The following is a 23,116-nucleotide window of genomic DNA, read 5'->3' on the forward strand; positions in this document are numbered from 1 at the left end:
AATGATCCTCACTATAGTTCATGATAGTGTAGGAAATTTTTAAAGGAGTAACTGACTGAATTCCAGGGCATTTAAACAAATATATATTCCAGAGGCATTTTATAAACAAATAGTGTTATTTCTGCAAAATAAAGAAAATAAATTTTATTCAGAAAAGTAAAAGTGACTAATTTGGTCTCAATAATAGATTTATTAAAATTTAAAACAGATCAAAACATAAGAAATATATTGATGTAATTAAAAGGAAACTTGTTTCAGATATATCAGTTATACTTTTTTCAGACTGTAAGCAAATATGCTAAAGTCAAAGATACTATGGACCATCTGTGGCCAACATTCACGTGTTAGCATAATTCCATGTTACAATTACGACATTTATTTTACTAAAGGTATTTATTTGGAAAATGCTAAATTTAAAATCCAGTGTTGCTCGCTTAATGTTTTAAAGCCTAAGATTATATCCTCCTTCCACAAAGCATTACAGCAGCAAAACAATTGCTAAACAATTATTCAGAGTGTTTTTCTTTTATGGAGATATTAGATTTGCTGCTCAATGGGTATCATATACTGAGTTTATATTCCAATCTAAGACATACTGTATGGGGAATGATGAAAATACTTGGGGGGGCATGACTGGGTGGAGTGGCCTTCTTGATTTGATTGTGAGCAGTCAGTTGTTACTGGATAATGGTGATAGTTATGGATTAGTGTAACAAATACCACCTTAAACCAAAAAAGAAGCTTATAAGTGTGCAAAGTACCTAAGTTCAATGATTGAATTTGTTATTGTGTTATCTGATTTGAGCCCATATAATCTGGACACTTGGATGAAGAGATGCTGTACTTTCAGCTTTTTATTATTTGGTCATGATCTGGCTCAGAAAGATAGAGGGACCACTTTCCTAACCTGGAAGATCCAAAAGAATACTGGGTTGGGATAAACTAGCAGAACTTCTGATTAGAATGAGTTCAACTTTCATCTATGAAACAGCTTCTCCAGTCACTTTGGGAGGGGCCTGAGTTATTTAGGGTTGAGTTTGAATGGGCCTTGTTCCAGACTTCAGCTGCAATGATCTGTTTTCAGAAGATGAAGATAAACATCCTTCCTGGTATTTTTAACAGGAGATTCTCTACATCTGTAATGTGAGAGACTGGCAGGCAAAAATGGTACCAGCTACTAAACCTACTGAAACAGACGCCAGTGTGGGGCTTGCAATTAATCCAGAAGCCTCAAAGAGGAGCTGGCAAGACTCATACCTCTAAGAAATTGACTTCTTTAAAACTAAATGAGTAAACCACGATCAGCATTATTCTACTCAATAATGCTTAACTGTGAAAGTGCATGCAGACAGAAAAGAAGAAAAAGAACTCTATGATACGATAGTGTCTCTTTTTTAATTAATTATTACAGGCATCGAGTTATAAAAAATCCTTATAGGCTATGTGCCCAATTCATGTGTTTTTAAGGGGAAAGATAGGAATGTGGTGTAAAGAGAGATAACAGGTTTTGTAGGAGCAGTAGAAAGTGATTGAGAACGGGCAGGAATAACATGGGACCTTGTTGGAAGCAGCCAGGAGTGAGATCAAAAAATTAGTACCACACAGACTTTTACCTGAATCCAAGCATAAGAGTTTAAAAAGTTTCAGTTCTGATTTGTCCTCAGTGATTTGAAATATTTTCAGAATTTCAGAGCACAAATGAATTTTTAGTGATACCCTTTCCACTGCACTCCTTGACTTCAGGTGTTGCAGTCTCACTTGTTTTTTCTCTTGTACTTAAAATAACTTGGGTTTACTGCTTCACAAATGAACAACCTAAAGATAAGGTTAACTGCTTGCCTTTCACCTATGAAGAAAGAGTCAGTGCTGCCTTGGGAACAATTGTAGGTCTTTTCATGGGGAAGGTTTAAATGTTATCTAAGTTTATTTTCTTTTGTGTCCCAATGAAATTATTTGGGACAAATATTCACTGACTGCTAAGTTTTTCTAAAAAAATATTCAAAAAATAGTGTTTAATGAAATGAAAATTTAAAAAAAAAAAAGTAAAAATCCATTACATGGTAAATCTAGGTTTACATTTTTACAATGGCGCAACTCTGCTACTCTTATTGGAAGGGATTGTCATTGTAACTTCCAGATATTATTATTTATAGTCCAGAATATAATGAACAGTGTATGATTAAAAAAGAGAAGAAGTAAAATATGTTGTTAACACTATTACCAGAAAACATTAGGCAGTAGAGTCACCAAAATGGTATTTGATAGGCTAAATTTAAAAAGTGAATAAAATCTACTATTCGCAATTTCAGGCATAATTTTCTTATGAAGGCAATGGAGCAATAAATAGTAAATTTCTCCATTAATCCATTCATGAAACTCACTTTCTTAAATGACAGGTTCAGAGAAAGAGACAACCACACTTTATTGTAGAATGCCAATCTAAACTTGGCCGTTGATGTAAAGTGCAGAAAATTGAAGTGGCAGGAGAAAACCACAAGGACACTTAAACCAACCTTCTGCATCCACACATTAAAAATAAGTGATCTCTCTTAGAATTCCATAAATTTCCTTGGAGCTCTGTGGTAGCTGGGCTAATCACTACACCATGACATCTGATATATTACAGACATTTTATATTTTTATGTGTGTTTTGGACTGTCCTATTAATTTTACTGTGATCCCTGATAGAAGCAACTGTAAAGCCATTGTGTGTATAACAGGTTAAAACTATAACTATTTCTAATATGGAAAGAATACATTTATTTATATGTGGATGGAAATTTAAAATTTCCCTAAAAAGTTTTTATGTTTAATTTATCAATCACAAAATACCGTACAAAGAAGATTTCCAAAACCATCCACTTGGCACACCATTTTACTTTTGTGCCCTTTGTAAGTAAAGCCTTGGTGACGTTCACAGAGCATAGTGTGAAAACTGTTTGCCAACAGAATACTCATTTCCTTTTTAGTGTTGCAATACAGCCCTGGAGGAGTAATTACTTTAAGGAACCTAATAAAGAATAGATTAAGCCTTAGCTTTGAAGAACTCATCTCAAAGGGCCAAGGAACTGGTGTCTGAAGGCAACATTATCAAGCATTTGAACATGAAAAAAAAAATGTTGTGGCAGATTTAGGTCACTTTACTGTTTAAAAAAATAACAAAAAAAGTTGCAGATGTCTAATTAAACGTTATATTTACTATCTTCATTTTAGTTAGTTTTATTTGCATTTTCCTAATATAGGTTTAAGCCATTTTCTCCTTGTGTAAAAAAGGGATTTTATTGAACCATTTATTAAGCCCGTTTGTTTAAATTACATTTAACACGCTCATCTTTTTTTTTTTTTTGTAATAAATTCATGTAGGCTGATGTCAGTGCTGATTCTGATGTTTTCATTTTTTTCCTGTTTGGCTACATCAGCATAATCACACTTATACAAAAAAACACAGCCTACAATTGAATTCTTGTGACAGTGAAACATTTAAATGACAGCTCGTTATATTTTGGTTTAAGGATTTTATGAAACATGCCTGATTTAAATATTTTTAAGGAATGAAAATACATTTATTTTACAGCTTTTGATTGTGGTCCCCGAAGGATTGCTGTGCATGTCACAGACTGCAAGGCAGACAAATCAGTTTTGCATGAGATCAAACCTGATTACGCACTTGGATCATCTACAGTCAAGCTGAAATAAAAATATCTGGGAAACATCATGTGAAAAGAAAGCTAAGTACAGAAAAAGCACTGTTGCTATGAAAAGTAAAACAAAAAGGATGAAAAGAAATACAGAAAACAAAATGGAGAGCTACCATCAAGAAATATGGTACAATTAGTAACAAGAATTAAAAAAAATGTTTATTGTTGCCAAAAAAAAGGTAAATTTTTGTCCAGTGAGTCAAAAAGAAGCAATTGTATCAAGAGTGGTGATGGGCCACAGTTTCTACATGTACTCCTACTGGTATCTTAATTGATACCCAGTTTTTGTCTTTTAGCATTATGATTTAATATTAAATAAATTATTATTTTGTACTTTCTGGATTTTTTATTAAGTATATATGCTTGGCACTGTCAACCTGACCCACAAAACATAAGAATTAAAAAGTATTAATAAGTGAGAATTAAATCATGATAATAAGCCTTACTTTTGGAGAGTCAGGGGTTAGTGGCCAATGGTTATGAATACGTTGCAATTTTTGGTTTCTGAACTGTACTAGGGATCTAGCTCTCTATGGGCCTCTATCAGAGAGTTCAAATGTCAAAATTGTTCTATTAAAATTGACAATATTTAGACTTCAAACATTTAAATGTAAGCACATATTTTAAACTTTCAAATATTTGATACAACTTTTCTTGTTTATTTGTAACTTTTCTTGTTTATATGTACTTCTGTCTCATAATGTAAATCATTCAAATTCTTATGAACATCCTGAATTAGGGCAGGTTATTCTAATTCAGACTTTCAATTTTTGTATTATTGAATGTTTTAATGTGTCGCCATTTTGTTTTCAGATAGATGCTGCCAACAGTCCGTTGCTAGGTGTGGGGTTCCAGAAGATAAGAAGTGACACCTCACAGGTGTAACAGTATGAAAGATGTTGACTTAGAGTCAATGTCAACTGAGAGAAAAAATTAGTTTTGTGTGCATTTTTTCCTTTGATTTTTTTTTCTGGTTTCTTTCTTTTGAATATGACTTTTGATTAGTGTTTTGGGTTGGAAGACCACTTTTCTGATTTAGTTTCTGACTTTCTGACCTGGTTACCATCCCTTCATGCATTTAGACTATGTTCCATCTTTCAGTCCATATTCTCCATTTTTCTCTGCGCAGGTTTTTTTGGCAGAACCACCCTGCCTACTGAGGCTATACACAAGGAGGACAGAGTAGAAAACTATGAAATCCCCATTGCCTATAGCCACGGGCATTTTCTATTATCCGAGATATCGATAGTCATGAAACCAAATGCAAATGAATGGACAGTTTTATTATACCTTGTCATCCAATAAATAATTCTAATACTTTAACTCAAATAGTTGAAGAAATAATATCTTAAAATTCTCATCACAATAAAAATGGTCCTCTTTAGTATTGGATGAAAAATTAATGTGTCAATTGAAAAAAATGCTCTAAAATTATCCTAATCTATGGATCTCCTTACTAGTTAAAAACAAAAAACAAAACTCGTCTCTCAAGTATATGGGATCAAAACCAGATGTGCCATCCTGCATTTGCTAAAATTGGATCCCTGTTTCCCTTCAAACATCATCGGACAACAACAACAACATTTATTTATATAGCACATTTTCATACAAATAATGTAGCTCAAAGTGCTTTACATGATGAAGAAAAGAAAAAAAAGACAAAGTAAGAATTAAAATACGACAATAATAATTAACATAGAATAAGAGTAAGGTCCGATGGCCGGGGAGGACAGAAAAAACAAAAAAATTCCAGACGGCTGGAGAAAAAAAATAAAATCTGCAGGGGTTCCAGACCATGAGACCACCCAGCCACCTCTGGGCATTCTACCTAACATAAATGATCAGTCCTCTTTGTATTTAGGGTTCTCATGGAAGGACGTGATGATGATAGTCATGTAGACTTCTGGCTTTTAATCCATCAATGCAGGAACATCATGGTGCTTTGATTAGGTGGTGGTGGCGCAGGTTGCCACCACAGAAAACCGGGGAAAAAAAACAGAAGAGAGAATAGGGGTTAGTACGGATTTTGGAGCCACCATGAATAGTTATGATAATTAATAGACTATATTGTTAAGTGAAAAAATGCTGCCCTAGTGATCTGATTAATATGCGATTTAAAATTCAGGTCACAGTCAACAGTTACCCCTAAATCCTTTACCTCCGTCTTGACTTTTAATCCTAATGCATCAAGTTTATTTCTAATAACCTCATAATATCCATTATTGCCAATCACTAAAATTTCTGTTTTCTCTTTACTTAGCTTGAGAAAATTACTATTCATCCACTTAGAAACACAAGTAAGACATTGTGTTAGTGAAACAACAGAGTCGGGATCATAAGGTGCTATTGATTAATAAAGTATCTATCTATCTATCTATCTATTGATAAATACAGCTGCGCGTCATCAGCATAGCTGTGGTAACTCACGTTATGCCCCGAGATAATCTGACCTAACGGAAGCATGTAGATCAAAAAGAGCAGTGGACCCAGGATAGAGCCTTGTGGAACACCATATAGAATATCATGCGTCTTTGTGTTATAATTACCACAACTAACAAAGAATTTTCTACCTGCCAGGTAGCATTCAAACCAATTTAAGACACTGCCAGAGAGGCCATTGACTAAGGCGATTTCTAAGAATATTGTGATCAATGGTGTCAAAAGCGGCACTCAGATCTAAGAAGATGAGAACAGATAAATGGCCTCTGTCTGCATTTACTACTTTAACGAGTGCAGTTTCTGTGCTGTGATTTGTTCTGAAACCTGACTGAACCTTATCAAGAAAAGCATGTTTATTGAGATGGTCATTTAGCTGCATAATGAATTTAGAATTTTACTTAAGAAAGGCAGGTTAGAAATGGGTCTAAAATTTTCAAAAGCAGAGGGGTCAAGATTAGTTTTCTTGACTAGGGGTTTAACTACAGCAGTCTTAAGACAGTCTGGGAAGACCCTCGTATCTAATGACGAGTTTACTATATCAAGAATACTATTAATTAGCATGCCCGATACTTGAAAAAACTTGTTGTATTGGGTCAAGGACGCAGGTGGAGGGTCTCAGTTGAGAAATTATTTTATGTAAATCAGGTAAATCTATCCTGGTGAAAGAGTTTGTTTATAACAGAGTACTGGGGTTTAAGAGGATCCGCAGTGTTGGGGAGATATACTATATTATTTCTAATATCATTAATTTTTTGATTGAAAAATATAGCAATAGCCTCACAAGTTTCACTGGAAGTATTTTGGAGGCATTCCTTTGAGTTACCTGGGTTTAGCAGACGATCAATCGTAGAGAATAAGACTCTGGGATTACTAGCATTGTTATTTATAATTCTAGAGAAATAGCAGCGCCTCTCAAGACGGACTGTGTTATTGTATTCTGTTATTTTAACCTTCAATATCTCATAGTGGATAGTTAGTTTAGTTTTTCTCTATTTATGCTCAGCTTTTCGGCATGTTCTCTTTAAATCAGACACTCTTTGGGTCTTCCATGGTATAACAATGCTAGAAGATTTTTTAACTGTCTTTTCAGGTGCAACTATGTCATAAGCAGCTCTGATCTTAGTATTAAATTTTTCCACCTTACTATTTACAATATCCTCGCTATTGTAGTTAGCACTATAAATGGACTGTTTGCTTAGAATGTTTGTAAGTTTTGCAGCTGCTGATGAATCAAAGAAGCGTTTTTTAACAATATGCTTCTCATGAATGTTTTCTATCAATATTTCTATATTAAAAAGTAAAAGAAAATGGTCTGATAGACCCGTATCAATGATCTGCTTTACATCAACTTTTAGTCCTTTGGTAATTACTAAGTCTAACGTATGACCGGCTTTATGTGTAGGCTGACTAACGAGCTGTCTCAAATCAAAAGAGTCCAGGAGGTTCATGAATTCTTTTACTTTTGGGTCACACTGATTATCGATATGAAAGTTAAAGTCGGCAACTATTAGGAGTGTGTCATAGTTCATAATTATAATTGACACCAAGTCTGAGAATTCCTCAAAGAAAGACGCATTAAATTTAGGAGGTCTATACACGGATAATACTAGAAAGTGAAAAACTCCATGAATAACAACGGCAAGATACTCAAAGGACTTGAATTTACCAAAACTGACATCTTTACACTTTAACCGGCTTGGGTAAATGTTTGCTAAACTGCCAACTGTTTGCTAAAAGCTGTAATTTGGAGGCACAGATTCAATTAAAACAGCTGCACCATCTGAGCTAAGCCACGTTTCATAATTTTCCTATCACTAATAAGATCGTTGATGAAAAACGTCTTGTTGGTTAATGCTCTAACATTTAATAAAGCCATATTTAATGTTTCGGAGGAGCAGAGCTGAATTTTATGTGCGTTATGGGTATTTTTATTAGCGCCGCTCTGTGCGTATTTTTTAATTAATCTACTGTATAATCTGTTTTTATAGATTTAATACATTGTTCATCTAAAGGTGCAATTGTAATTAAATTATTTGTGTTTATGCCACACTGCCTAGATTTTTTACATGCATTGAGATTAGTTATTAGAGTAGTAATGCAGTGCACTTTTGCGGAAGGCTTTGTTAAAGAATTATCATGTCCTAGCAAAGCATTACGGAAAGGGTTAGGAGTAGAAATAGACAGTCAAGAGAGAGAATTAACTTAGCGATATTTTCGGAGAGGACCGGGCGTCAAATCTATTTGGATGCAGACCATCCTGTTTGAAGAAACGCGGCCTCTCCCAGAACAGGTCCGAAGTTGTCTATCAGCACGACGTTTTGATTCTCACAGAAGCCTTTCAGCCAGTTGTTTAATCCCAGAAGACGACTGTAGTATTTGTTTGATCTAATAACAAGAGATAGTGGACCCGAGATGAAGATCCTTGCCAAAGGGGTCCTCTCCTTTGTGGCTTTGATTAGTGCTGCGAAGTCAGCCTTGAGAATCTACGACTGTCGGTGTCTCACGTCGTTTACCCCAGCGTGTATCACAATGGATTCCACTGCCCTGTTCTTGTGCTTCTCGTAGACTGTTGGCACACGTCTCATAACATCTCGGACACAGGAACTGGGAAAACAAGAAACAAAAGATTTCTGATTAGGGCATGCGATTTTTAGATTTCTTACGATTGAATGACCCATCACAATTACATCACTCGGCGTTGAAGGCAAACTGGGGGCGCGGAAAGGGTCGAACCGGTTCTGGGTCGAGATGCTCGCCTGTGCCGATGGAGGTGTTCTAGCCTTAAACCCCGCCTGCATAGCTGAAACAAGCAACGACGAGGCACGGGGGTGAAACTCACTTGGCCTTGGAGGTGAGAGGCACAACGTGGAGTCGATGTTACTGAAACCCGATGTGTTACGTCGATTTCAGATGATGGGGATGGTTTTCCCAGCAGCCGAGCCTTCAAATCCCTTAGGCACCTCCATCTGGACAGGAGTTTCTGGATCTGGTTGTCGAGAGCCTGGAGTTCTTCTATGACGACGACGACGCGATTCATCTCACTGTCGGACATTGTCTGCTTCTGCTTCCGCTTCGTGCCCTAGGAAAGAATGAGAGAGAAGTTAGCATACTGCTTCCATGCACTGGCCTTCCCAGTGATCTCGCTGTTCCTTCTAGATTTGCTTCTCCCCGCCATTCATGTGCTCTTAATCTGTCTCTCTATTTCAGTCGCTCATTGTCTGAATTGCACTTGACTTTCCTTCCTGCTTTGTCTATGCACTTCCAAGTCTGCATCTCCCCACAGTTGTTATGATCTTCATCCATTCCTCTCTTTCATTCTTTCAGTGTAAGAATCTAACCTGTGCATACACCCCAGTATCCAAATGTCCTAGTCAGCTGTCCATCACTTCCAGTCTTGCCCAGGCACGCTCACGCATTAAACTAATGCTCTGCCCTCAACCAGAGGTCACTCACAATCAATAATTGACATACTTCATACCATTCTCACTTTCTTACCTGTAGTCACCTTTCCGACTCCTCTCCTTTCAGCACTGAAAATTTGATATGTGTTCCACCACACACATCAATGTTACATGCAGCACTCTGTCCACAGTACCCCTTCCATGATGCCTACAAGCCTCACCACAGCTGATTATCTCAAATGGGTCCTGTGGCATCCCAACCACAAAACTACAGAAAACTTATTAACAGCATTAGATGAAAACCCGAAATCCCAAAATCATTACTAACCAAAGTAACCATACTCAGTTCCTGCTTCCATTCCAACTATGTTCTAGTTAAAGAACTGATTTTAGAACAACATTAGCAACTTTTTTATTTAGTCTGTTCATAATGTCATAGTTTTTCTCCATATTCCTGGAATATATTTTACATGCCAATATTTAGTTTTTAACAATGATCACTATTATTTTTAATATTGGTGTTGCCATACGTTATGCTGTCACACTAGCTTGCCAGCCTTGACTAGCACCATGTCATGACCGTGGATTAGTAATAGGTTGCCAATTTTTAATCAATCATCACGCCCCAAGAAGGTGTAAGTGCCAAATGGGTTCAGGTGTGCGTGAGTGCGTTTTGCTCAACAGTTAATGAGGGATGTGGCTGGCCACACCGTATACATGTGTAGAAGAGGGCAGATCAGTCAGCTGCCTCAATGATGCTGCGGAGGGAACAGCTCCTCACACATGAACTCAGTTAAACAGGCACTATAAAGTCTGTATGGGGCAGAGGAAAAAGGAAAAAAAAAACAAAAGAAGAGAGAGAAAACGAAAGATGACACAGGTTAATAGAAGGGTGAAAAGCAGGCAGGAAGATGATGAGAGCCTGGTACGTGAGTGAGCAAGAGAGTGAAAGAAAGCTGGCAGCTAGGAGGAGAACCCCTTGAGAGGTGTGTGTGGTCAGTTCTCAGGGGCTGGCGAAGGATACTCCCGGTGAGTCATCAGGGAGCTGAAGTAATCACCAGATGTTGCTTCCGGGTAAGTCCAAGAAGGCAGTGGGAGTCCGGGAAGCTCATCATGGGGATCCTTTCCGGAGCCACAGATGGCCGCAAGGATTCAAGCTTTGAAGTGAGGTCTGAATTGGAAGCTCTCCTGGGTGCCATGGGGCAGCATAGACCTGGACATGAGGAAGAAGATTGGCTGTGCCTGTCAGTAGATCATCTCCTCTGTAGCAAGGGTCCCATTTGGGGTTAGCAGAGGAGATATCAATTTTAAAAGATTGCACCTGGGACTGGTTATCAAACAAGTTTCCTGCATGGGACTTTTAACCTTGTTTTTTTGGATTTATTAATTCTGATTTTTAAACCTCCCCTTGCACTATGACTTTATTTATTTATTGAACTTTTGAGAACTGGACACTGACGCAGTGTTCATATGGACAGTTTTGTTTTGACTTTTGTTTTTAATAAAAGCACTAATCACTTTATGCACCTACCCCTTGCTTTGTGTGTCTCTTCATTTGCCCAGCTCATCCCTTGGTTACGTTATCACCGATGGCAGGTTCAAGAGGCTTCAGGAAGGTACTAGTGGCATACAGCTGACCCGCACCATCACAGACACAAATTGTATAAAAAATGGCAATGCATAGATCACAACGACCAAGTGTATGGATTTAAAAAAAAACAAACAATAAATCAAGCATTACAATTCATATATCAAAAAACTCATTAGTTAGGACCTCAAGCTTTGTTTTTTCACTTTGTCTTCCACTTCATATTTTGGTGTTGTCATTTGGAGTATTTTGGCCTTTAACTAATTTTGGTCAGTTAATTGGTCCCTTTAACTAATTTTTTACAGCTCTTTGCCCCCCTGTCAATATTTTAACAGTGCGTGAGACAAGCTGTTTTTCCCATTTTGTCTATGATACATGGTAATGCATATTTCTACCATAAATGCTGTTTGCTATAAAATAAAAGAATGGAATCCTTCAATATTTTCTCTCAAAACTCATTATTTCCCTTTTTGTGTAGTAGGGAAATTAATTGGGGACCAGAAGCCATAACACCTAAAGAAGTTGCAGTGTCTATAACCAAAACAAAAACTGAAGCTCACAGGCAGACATACTAGATAACCTAGAAGTCCTAGCTAGACAAACTTTCTCTAACTAGTAATGAATAAAATGATTCACTTGAAAATGAATTAATAAAAAATGAATTTGCAAAAATGCTAAGAGGTTTGCTTTGGCAAAAAAAAGATTAAACTTGTAGCTGCTGAAATATATAAGGTGTCATCAGGCACGGGTAAGACGCGTGTCAAAAGAATTCTCAAAGTCCAGAAGTTCGTTTTTTGAAGTATTTAGTGAAAGATAAAAGCAAATAGTCCACACAAGAATAAAAGAAAAAATAGTTAAACACGTAAAATAAAAGACAAAAAAAAGGAAAAAAGGTATCTTCTTTAAACTTAGCCTTTCTTGAAAGACTTTAGTTATTTCTATACTTAAAGATTCTTAATTTCTCCTTCTGTACGCCTTGGCGTACGGTGCGATACTTAAGTAAATAAGTTTTCTTTACTTGCTATTTCTCACATTCAAAGAGCCCGTAGGCCGGTTAGCACAGTGCAAGTGCTCAGGCACGGAGACGTGCGATCACGGTTAAAAACCGTATGCCTCTGCACCTTATACAAGGCAAGGCTATCACTAGCTGAATGACTAATAATGTTTACTCCAAGCTGTTAGAAATGGTAAGAATATACCACTGCGAATCTATTTACGGGGTTATAGGAACTTCCCGTTATTTATGCATTGTCATCTAAGAAATATTCATGAGTCTTATAGAACAAGGAAAATGGCTCTTACACATCTGGCCCCTAATTGTTTATGCTAGGGCAGAAATCAATTACTTTAACATTACTTACTAAGAGCCTTCACTACTTCACTAAACTTATTCCTTACTTAAATTAAGAAACTCTACTGTAAATTCACATACACAATGAAAAATAAGCATGCAATTAAGATTCAATCATTTAAATTACTTGATCCTTCCTGGATCAGGCACAGTTTGTTCACGGGTCTGTCCAATGTGTTGTTTTTAGTTTGCACGCAAACCCTTCTGACTGCACCTTTGGCATCTGGCATTGTCTTGATGACTCGACCCATTACCCAGGAATTGCGGGGCGTAGATTTATCTACAATTAAGACAATGTCCCCTGGTTCAAAATTTCTTCTTGGTGTAAGCCATTTTTGACGTTGCTGGAGTATTGGTAAGTACTCTTTAGTCCATCTTTTCCAAAATAAATCAGCCATGTATTGCATTTGTTTCCAGCATCTTTTTGGATATGGATCCTTTTCTGATACGAGTTCAGGTGGTATTTCAGGTTGAGTGTCCATCAATAATATATGATTGGGTGTGAGTGGTTCCAGATCATTAGGGTCATTTGATGTCTCTGTGAGGGGTCTGTTATTAAGTATTGATTCTACTTCGCACATCAACGTAGGAAGATTTTGATCATCGAGGGTTTGTTGGTTTAATGTCGAATTTAAAATCTTTCTTATACTTCTGATTTGTCTCTCCCAAACTCCTCCTTGATGGGAGGCTGATGGTGGGTTAAAAATCCATTCGATTTCTCTTTGCATCATTTCGTTGCCGATTTTTTCGTGCTCCAAATGTTTTATAGCCTCCCTTAGCTCTCTTTCTGCTCCAATAAAATTTGTTCCATTGTCCGAGCGTATGATTTTAACTCGGCCTCTTCTGCTCTTGAACCTGAGTATGGCTTGTATGCAAGAATCTGTGTCCAGATTATGCGCAATCTCTATATGCACGGCTCTTGTTGTTAAACAAGTGAAGATTACTCCATACCTTTTAACTGAACTTCGTCCTCTTTTGACAAAGAAGGGACCAAAATAATCCACTCCAACGTTAGTGAAAGGTGGTTTGTTGGGTACTAGACGATCTTCTGGCAAATCTGCCATTTTTTGCTCACCTACTTTCGCATTGTATCTTCTACATATAGTGCACTTTGAAATTATTTTTCTGATAGCTGCGTTTGCTTGAGGTATCCAGTATTTTTGGCATAATTCTGCTAATAAATAATTACGTCCACAATGTTTGTGCATTTGATGAAGGTGTCTGATTAGGAGGGTAGCAATATGCAAGCTTTTATGAATTATCGCAGGGTGCTTGGCTTCTTTTGGCATAGCAGATTTGCTAAGTCTACCTCCGACTCTTAATATTCCCTCTTGTAAAACTGGATCCAGTTTGATGATTTTACTACCTTTTTTTATAAGCTGATTTTTGTATAGGGCTTTAAGTTCTTCTGGGTAATTCTTCTTGTTTTCAGTCGGCTAGATTACTGTAACGCACTCCTCTCAGGACTACCCAAAAAAGACATCAATCGTTTGCAACTAGTGCAGAATGCAGCTGCTAGAATCCTTACCAGGAAAAGAAAATCCGAACACATTTCTCCAGTTTTGATGTCACTACACTGGTTACCTGTGTCATTCAGAATTGACTTTAAAATTCTGCTTATGGTTTATAAAGCTTTAAATAATCTCGCCCCAGCTTATATATCGGAATGTCTGACACCTTATATTCCAAATCGTACCCTCAGATCCTCAACTGAGTGTCTCCTTAGAATTCCAAGAGCAAAACTTAAAAGAAGTGGTGAGGCGGCCTTCTGCTGTTATGCACCTAAAATCTGGAATAGCCTGCCAGTAGGAATTCGCCAGGCTAATACAGTGGAGCACTTTAAAAAACTACTGAAAACACATTACTTTAACATGGCCTTCTCATAACTTCACTGTAATTTAATCCTGATACTCTGTATATCTAATTCATTATAATAACTATTCATTCAAAATCTGTACTAACCCCTACTCTCTCTTCTGTTTCCTTTTCCGGTGTCCTGTTGGTGGTGGCGTGCGCCACCACCATCTACCCAAAGCACCATGATGTTCCAACAATGATGGATGGATTAAAAGCCAGAAGTCTGTATGACCATCAGCATCAAGTGACTCCGTGAAAAGCCCGAACTACAAAGAGGACTATTTCATTTATGTTAGGTAGAATGCCCAAAGGGGACTGGGCGGTCTTGTGGCCTGGAACCCCTACAGATTTTATTTTTTTCTCCAGCCTTCTGGAGTTTTTTTTTGTTTTTTCTGTCCACCCTGGCCATCGGACCTTACTCCTTTCTATGTTAATTAATGTTGTCTTATTTTAATTTCTTATTTTGTCTTTTATTTTTCTTCTTTTCATTATGTAAAGCACTTTGAGCTACTTTTTGTATGAAAATGTGCTATATAAATAAATGTTGTTGTTGTTGTTGTTGGGTAAGCCTTTAATTGACTAAAGCGAATAAGTTCGTCTTCTGCTTTAGATAAGTCGTCTACAGACAGTGGATTTAGCCTCATCGATGATTTGTATTCTTTCATATGTTTTGCGATCAGTGTTTTTTGTTTCTCTGGGCTGTGTCCAGATTTGCTGACTGTATATTGAATTGCCTTTCTCTCTTCTTTCAGACGCATTAGCATCTCTTTGAGCCTAAGGAACCATGCTACTGCTTTCTTTAAATTGAACCATGTAGAGTAGTGCTCTACAAGTCTTTTTACTGGTTCGATTTTTTCTTCAACAATTACACAATTTGCTACGCACCTTTTGATTTCTGGATCGTCACAAGTAGACAGATCCATTTCATCTGGTCTCTTAGGCCATTCGTGTTCTGGTTTTATCAGGAAGTTTGGGCCTTGTATCCAAGTTTTATTTTTGACGAAGTTTTCTATTGTTAATCCTCTTGATGCCTGATCCGCTGGGTTTTGTGCAGATGCAACATACCTCCATTGCGAGGGTTGTGTGTGCTCTCTTATCACAGCGATTCTGTTAGCGACAAAAGTTTTGTAGCGTGCGTTTTCATTTGCTATGTACCGTAGTACTGTGGTGCTGTCTGTCCAAAAGATTGATTCTTTCAGAGGAATCTTTAATTCTTGTTTAAAAATTTTGTCCATTTTGACTGCTACCACTGCTGCTGTGAGTTCTAACCTTGGTATAGTTACAGGTTTTAGTGGTGCCACTCTAGATTTCCCCATTAGAAATTAACAATGTCTCTTATTTTCCTTATTAGTCAGGAGGAGGTAGGAAACGGTGCCATATCCGTTTTCTGAGGCATCTCCAAAATGATGTATTTGTGCGGTCATTGTTTGACCGAATTCAGGAGGTTTAATGCACCTGTCCACATTATAATCCGCAAGTAATTGCAAATCGTCCATCCATTTTTTCCATTGCCGAACGTATTTAATTTCCACTTCTTGATCCCAAGCGTATTTTTCTTTACACAGTTCTCTTAGAATAAACTTAGCAGGTAATATGGCTGGCGCTAATAACCCAAGCGGATCATATATTGAACTAACCACGGACAGAATACCACGTCTTGTGGCAGGCTTATTTTGCAGATTTACTTGAAACTGTCTGTTTGTGTGCACCATTGGACGCCCAAAGCTCTTTCAACTGGTAATAAGTCATAACTTAAATCCACATCTTTTTGATTTATTGCTCTGTCTTCTTCAGAAATTGACAGCAAGACCGCTCTGCTGTTGCTTATCCATTTTGTAAGATGAAATCCTCCCTTTAAGCATAGGGTTTGTAGATCCTTGGCCAATTTTATGGCTTGTTCTTCAGTAGCAACTGACTTTAAACAGTCATCGACATAGAAGTTATTTAACACAGTGTTAACTGCTTCCTCTGGTGCTATGTCTCTAGCATCCTCAGCTGTTTTTCTTAAGGCATAGGAGGCACAACTGGGCGACGAAGTAGCACCGAAAAGATGCACTGTCATTTTGTATTCCTCAAGTTCGTTATTTAGATTACCCTCAGGCCACCACAAAAAACGAAGGAGATCCATGTCCCTTTCTGGAACTTTCACTTGGTAAAACATTGATTTAATGTCTGCCATGAGAGCGATTGATTCCTCTCTGAATCTTGTAAGAACTCCAATGAGTGTGTTAGTTAAATCAGGTCCTTTCAGCAACTGTTCATTTAGAGAAAAACCTTGGTATGTGGCCGTACAGTCAAAAACCACTCTGATTTTGTTTTTCTTTGGATGATATACTCCATGATGAGGGATGTACCACACTCTCTCTTTTTCAAGGGTTTGCTGTTCAGTAGGTACCTTGATAGCATATCCTTTGTCTAAAATATCTTTCATGAAGGCTTTATAATCCTCATGGAATGTTGGATGCTTCATGAGTTTCCTTTTAAGTCCAATAGCACGTTGTTTTGCAACACAGTGGTTGTTTGGCACGTCAAGAGTTTCATCTTTAAAGGGCAGATTGATGCAGTAATGTCCGTTCACTAGGCTTACAGTATCTGAAGCTATGCGCATGAATTTAATGTCCTCTTGTGACATTTCCTCTTTTTCCTTATAGTCGCGTTCTGGAAAGTCTGTATTGTATTGCTGGAGCAACATTTGCTCCACCTTCTTTATCGTCACGTAATTAACTGAACATCTTTTTACTTCTTCGTTGTCTGACTCCTTCTCATAACAAATAACAATCCATTCTAGGACCGTTCTTATTGCAAAAGGTCCATCTCCTTTGCTTGGTATAAGTTCCAATGGCTCCATGACTTTACGAGAGTCTGTGCCTATTATCATGCCTACTTCTGCGTTTATTTGGGGTAAATGTACGTCTTTAAGGTAGGGCCATTTCAAAATATCTTCTTGGATAGGGATTTTGTTTTTATGTCCAGGTATAACCGTTGCGGTATGCACATCTGGTAAGTCGTAAAATGTGTTGTCTTCTAGCCCACAGACTTGTACACCGGATATGAGTTTACATTTTAATGATCTTTCTAAGTGGTTTAGGGTGTCGAGATGTAGGTTCAAATTTCTTCCTGTGAGATTTAATTGCTCACTTAAACTTTCTGTGCAAAATGTAGCTGTGCTACACGGGTCTATCAGAGCATATGTTTCGATGTATTTTTCGTTGCCTTTAGATCTAACTTTAACTGGGACCACAGCTAAGACACCGTTTCCGGCCCCGGTAACCATACACGACTCTTTCGACATTACGGGCGTACTTACAGGAGAAGTTTCCTTTTGTACCGATTTAGTGTTTTCTTTTTTGAGAAGTTCAACTTTATCATCAGAGTTCTCTTCTTTATTTTTATGTAAAATAACTGGGTGAAGATGAGGACATTTGCTGCATTTTATTTTTTCTTCGCAATTTTTACTAAGATGTCCTTGTTTAAGGCATTTAAAGCATAAGCCTTTGGATTTTAAAAAGTCAATTTTACTTTCGTAAGTTAGTTTCTGAATTGCATTACAGTCATTAAGTTCGTGCCCCTTGTCACAGAAAAGACAGTGCTTACCGGGTATGCGTTCAATCTTCTCTGTTTTATCTCCCCTTTCTACTGTAGTGACAAAATTTGAGACAAAGTTGCCCTTTCTGATTCCGCTTTTTGCTGGATATTTTTCATAATCGACCTTTTCTTTTTCCCTTTTGTAAGTATTACTGTCATATGAAGCGCCATACATTGGATATAAGGAGGATACGAGCCGATCTTCCAAAAATCCATATAGTTCAGTGAGTCCTGGTGTTCTTCCTTCCCTTTTTTCGATCTTTATTGCTTTATTCTGCCAGCGCTCTCTTAGCTCTTGAGGAAGCTTTGATGACATAGTACGAATGTTTAAATTGTTATCAAATTCGTTTCCGTTCTTTAAACCTGACATAACGCTTTTGCAATTGCCTAGAAAGAGTGTATATGCTCTTAGGCTTTCTCCATCGTTCGTTTTTATTTGTGGCCACATCCTGATTTTCTTCATGTAGGCGTCCCCTATTTGTATTTGATTTCCATAAATAGTCTCTATCCTTTCTCTGGCGTGTCTGTACCCCTCTTCTGGTGGTAAGTATGCGCAGTTCTGTGCAATGCTTTTAGGTTCACCTTTAGTAAATTGTATCAAATATTCTAATTTATCGTCAGGGTTACTCGTTGTCTGATCGATGATTCGATCAAATGCCCTTTTAAAGTTCATATAAGTCAGTGGATCGCCATCAAATATTGGCACCTTTATATGGGGCATATTAGGCGCTTGTGTTTTGTTTTGCTGTTGATCATAACATTGTTGAAAAGGTACTTTATTTTGTTGCTGATAAAGCGAATGCTGGGGATAATCTGTACTTTCATGTGGTTTTACATCTCTTACATCTAATTTCGGGGGGATGTTATAGGGATCTAGTCTCTTTGGGCTGCGATTGCGCCCTTTAAGCGCTTTCAATTTTGCGTCGGATTCTTTAATGGCTGCTTCTAAAGCCAATTGATCTCTTTTAGCTTTCAGTTGCGTTTCTTCCATATCTAGAGCCTGTTGCTTTCTTTGGTTTTCTGCTTTAACTAACAGCACAGCGTGTGCTGCTTCTTGAGATCTGATGGCATTAACCGAAGTAGTCGTTGATCTTGTACTCTGTTTAGATTTTATGGAAATGTGGGAGTTTTTAGCTGAATTAGCTCTTGAGCTTACATGACTTTTACCTTGAAAGGAAACCTGAGAGATACTGTCTTCCGGTGAGACGTCAGGAATGTCGGTGGGTGTTCTGTAATCCTTGAATTGGTTAGCCGAAAAGTTAGGTTGTTGATGGAGGCTTTTATTTTATTGTGCATCAAATATCCATTCCGTCGTATTTCCACAAAACCTGTTTATAGTTTCCATTTTAGAGTCAACGTTGGTTTGTATCAGTTTCCTTGCATCTTCGGTGTTCTGGATGGATAAAATTTTGATACTTAACTTTTTGTATTCCATTCTCAGTTTGGCGAACTGATTATTGAAAATTAATTCTATGTTTTCACAGTTATATTCATTTTTTTGTAAATCCGTTATGTTCTTCATGGAATCAGATAATTGTCTATATTTGTAATCCATTTCCTGATTGTAGTTTAATTGTTGCTGAGTCGAGCGGCTTTCTGTCGTCATGGAGATGATCCTCTGTTATAGAGTCACAATCATAGCGGCTTTCGCTGAAGCCACTGATACTTTCGTTGGGGGTTTGGAATTTCTTCTGGCTCCCGGATTCAGATGCCATTGCTATTCCACAAAGAACTGTGCTTAAACCCTTTTTAAATCGTCGTAATCCGATCTAAAGCTTTGAACACACAACTTGCTTTCTTTTGAAATCCAAGGAAATTTCAAGTTTTCTTTCTTAGTTCGATTTCAGTTTTAGGCAGGTTTTTAACTTTTGTGTAGCTGCTGAAATATATAAGGTGTCATCAGGCACGGGTAAGACGCGTGTCAAAAGAATTCTCAGAGTCCAGAAGTTCGTTTTTTGAAGTATTTAGTGAAAGATAAAAGCAAATAGTCCACACAAGAATAAAAGAAAAAATAGTTAAACACGTAAAATAAAAGACAAAAAAAAGGAAAAAAGGTATCTTCTTTAAACTTAGCCTTTCTTGAAAGACTTTAGTTATTTCTATACTTAAAGATTCTTAATTTCTTCTTCTGTACGCCTTGGCGTACGGTGCGATACTTAAGTAAATAAGTTTTCTTTACTTGCTATTTCTCACATTCAAAGAGCCCGTAGGCCGGTTAGCACAGTGCAAGTGCTCAGGCACGGAGACGTGCGATCACGGTTAAAAACCGTATGCCTCTGCACCTTATACAAGGCAAGGCTATCACTAGCTGAATGACTAATAATGTTTACTCCAAGCTGTTAGAAATGGTAAGAATATACCACTGCGAATCTATTTACGGGGTTATAGGAACTTCCCGTTATTTATGCATTGTCATCTAAGAAATATTCATGAGTCTTATAGAACAAGGAAAATGGCTCTTACAAAACTATTGAAACATGAATGTTTATTCCCTGTCTAGAAGTGTTTTCTTGCGTTGTTTTCACCTGTGTCTGCCTGTCATTTACTGTTTAAAAAAAATCACTGGACTCATTTTCTGTCACATGTGAACACGAGGCACGTGTTTTGATTACTCTGGTAGTGCAATTGCCCTCTTTGCCAATAATGATGACAGTCTTAGCAAAAATGATACTTGAAGCTCCATAGCGCTTTCAGCCTGAATATATTAATCATTATCTACAAGAATCAAGAAACAGGAAACGGTGGTTGCTAGAAAAATGGCAATGGGATACTTTCCGTATATTCAGTTAACCTGCAGAGAACATAGTAATGTGTGGTCATTCATTTTGGTGTGCCTTTGTGTGGAAATTATTCAGCATATCACATTTTAAAAAAAAGGTCCATGCACTCATCTGCAGTAATGTGAAGATAAAATAGAATTGATTTGACTAGCTGAATGCTGTGGTTTACCTGCATTATGTAGCTGTTGTAAAACACAGGTAAATTCCAGTATAAATTAAGTTTTAGGGAGCAAATTTCTTGTGTTTCACTCAAACCTTTACAAACTGCACAGAACTCTTTCAAGTGAGTTTCATGTTTTGCGATTGTGAAATATTATACAAAACAAATTTCAGCATCAATTTCATTAAATCGTATGCAATATGAAACTTAGCTTTTTCACTAATCACTACCACTAGGCTCAAAATGTGTTCATAACACTTGTTCTTTGTGGTTCTGACATTATTTTAGATAGTTCTGGGTTTTCTTGAGCCCCGTTTAGAACTTTTTTCCGAATATGGGACCAAATCTTCACATCACCTTCTACATGTATCACAAGGTAAAATTAACCTCCATTGATTTGAGCTTTATATAGAGTGTTATATCATTCAACATTTGATTTATTTATCTCCTTAATTATTACTCTTCACTGTCTTCTTCTGGACTATGTTAAGTCCAACAGAAGAGACAAGCCTTTTACAAGTTTAAGACATCTCCAGTTTGTAATTAAGTGCAATATTTTTTGTGTAAAGCTTTACTTTTATTTATATTAAACTTTATCTGCCACATAATTTTCCAAGTCTGCATTGTCCTCAGGTCTATCTGCATTGACATTTCTGCCACTAGTTTATCTACCAGTCCATCTGTTTTAGTGTCTTCTGCAAATCTTCATCCTGATAATTTATTCAGATTAAAAAAATAGTAGCATTAATATTAATGTCTAAGGCAACCCATTTTTAAAACCACCTAATTTGAAACACGTTCTTTGCACCCCTGAGCCATCACTTATTGCACATAAACCAATTCTGTGTCCATCTGAAATCTTAATCTACAATCTCTGCCTCTTGCAGTTTGATCACTAGTGTCTCAAGGAGAACCTTATTACAATTTTTTTAACATTAAGGTGAATAATATCCTATGTGATGCTTTGCTCAATTTACTTCTACTTCCTTATAAAATTCAAACATTTAACTTAAAAGAAATCTTTCCATCTAAATATTCTTTTTATTTCTGAAAAGTAGACTTGTTCTTTTGCCTTAGATATTTATGTATATATGTATGCATGCGTTTTTCAAAATGGATTTTAAAAAAGCAAGTGTTTTGCAAGAAACAACCACAGCTGTGAGTGATAATATTGATCTTCCACAGAAAGAGAGAAATAATTAAGAGGTTCTGTAAAAGTAATCCATATTTAAATAAACAGTAAATGAGAAAGCATTAAAATGTGTAAGTAAATAAAAGGCTCAAAATATCTTCTAAATTTAAAAAAAAAGTTACATTGAAAACTTAACGGTGGCCCTTCTGGAGTAGAAGGCCAGGCATAGAACTGATTATTCTTGGATTCTTATGATAGTATGAAAAATTTGCTTCCAGACATCCCTGATCTCTGAGATTAATCTGGTGTTGCATTCCAAGATAATTTTTCCTAATTTACTAATATTGACGTTTCCTCCCTCTGTATGAAATCAATAATGACCAGGTTGACTATGTACTTTGTGTATGTAGATAAGAAGAGAAGGTGTTATTTCACAACTTTCCCGTCAGTTTTGTCGCATCAGCTGACCTTGTTTATGATAAAGGGTGCATATTTTTATAAATATGAAAATGTTACATCTCCTCAATTAACAAAATAATTATTCCAGCTATTGAATTGAGAGTTTGAATACAGTAAGCATATTAAGTTGCTGTGGAACTCAAGACAATTGAAAGTACACACTGATTCAGAGTACTTACATCTTGCCTGAAGGAGGGGCCTGAGTTGCCTCAATAAAAGGTGTCATTTTGCTTGACTTTCACAATAAAACACAAAAAACTGGAATACTTCCAAGAAACATTTTCATTCTTAAAATGTTTCTGGAATAACAAATATCTCATTATAATATCATTATTGATGACCGCTCTTTACTAGCAGCAGACTATATACAGTTCCATGCTGATATTTTTTACAATTTCTGATTAATACTTCTTCAGAAATGTACAGTTACCACCTGCTACTGAAGTTCTCCAAATCAATTGACTTTACTTTCATATATCCTTTCCTTGTTGAATGTTATGGTGACAAAGAGTCAGGCTGGATATTTTATATTACTGCCTGAATGTATGTGTATTTTATGTTTTGGTGATATTTTTAAATTGTTACTTTTTAAATCTTTATTTAATGATGTAATTATGTACTATAACTTTAAGTGTGCCTTCATTCCATGTACTTTAAGGGGTGACC

This window comes from Erpetoichthys calabaricus, chromosome 2 (assembly GCF_900747795.2).
Source record: "Erpetoichthys calabaricus chromosome 2, fErpCal1.3, whole genome shotgun sequence".
Taxonomy (NCBI): domain Eukaryota; kingdom Metazoa; phylum Chordata; class Cladistia; order Polypteriformes; family Polypteridae; genus Erpetoichthys; species Erpetoichthys calabaricus.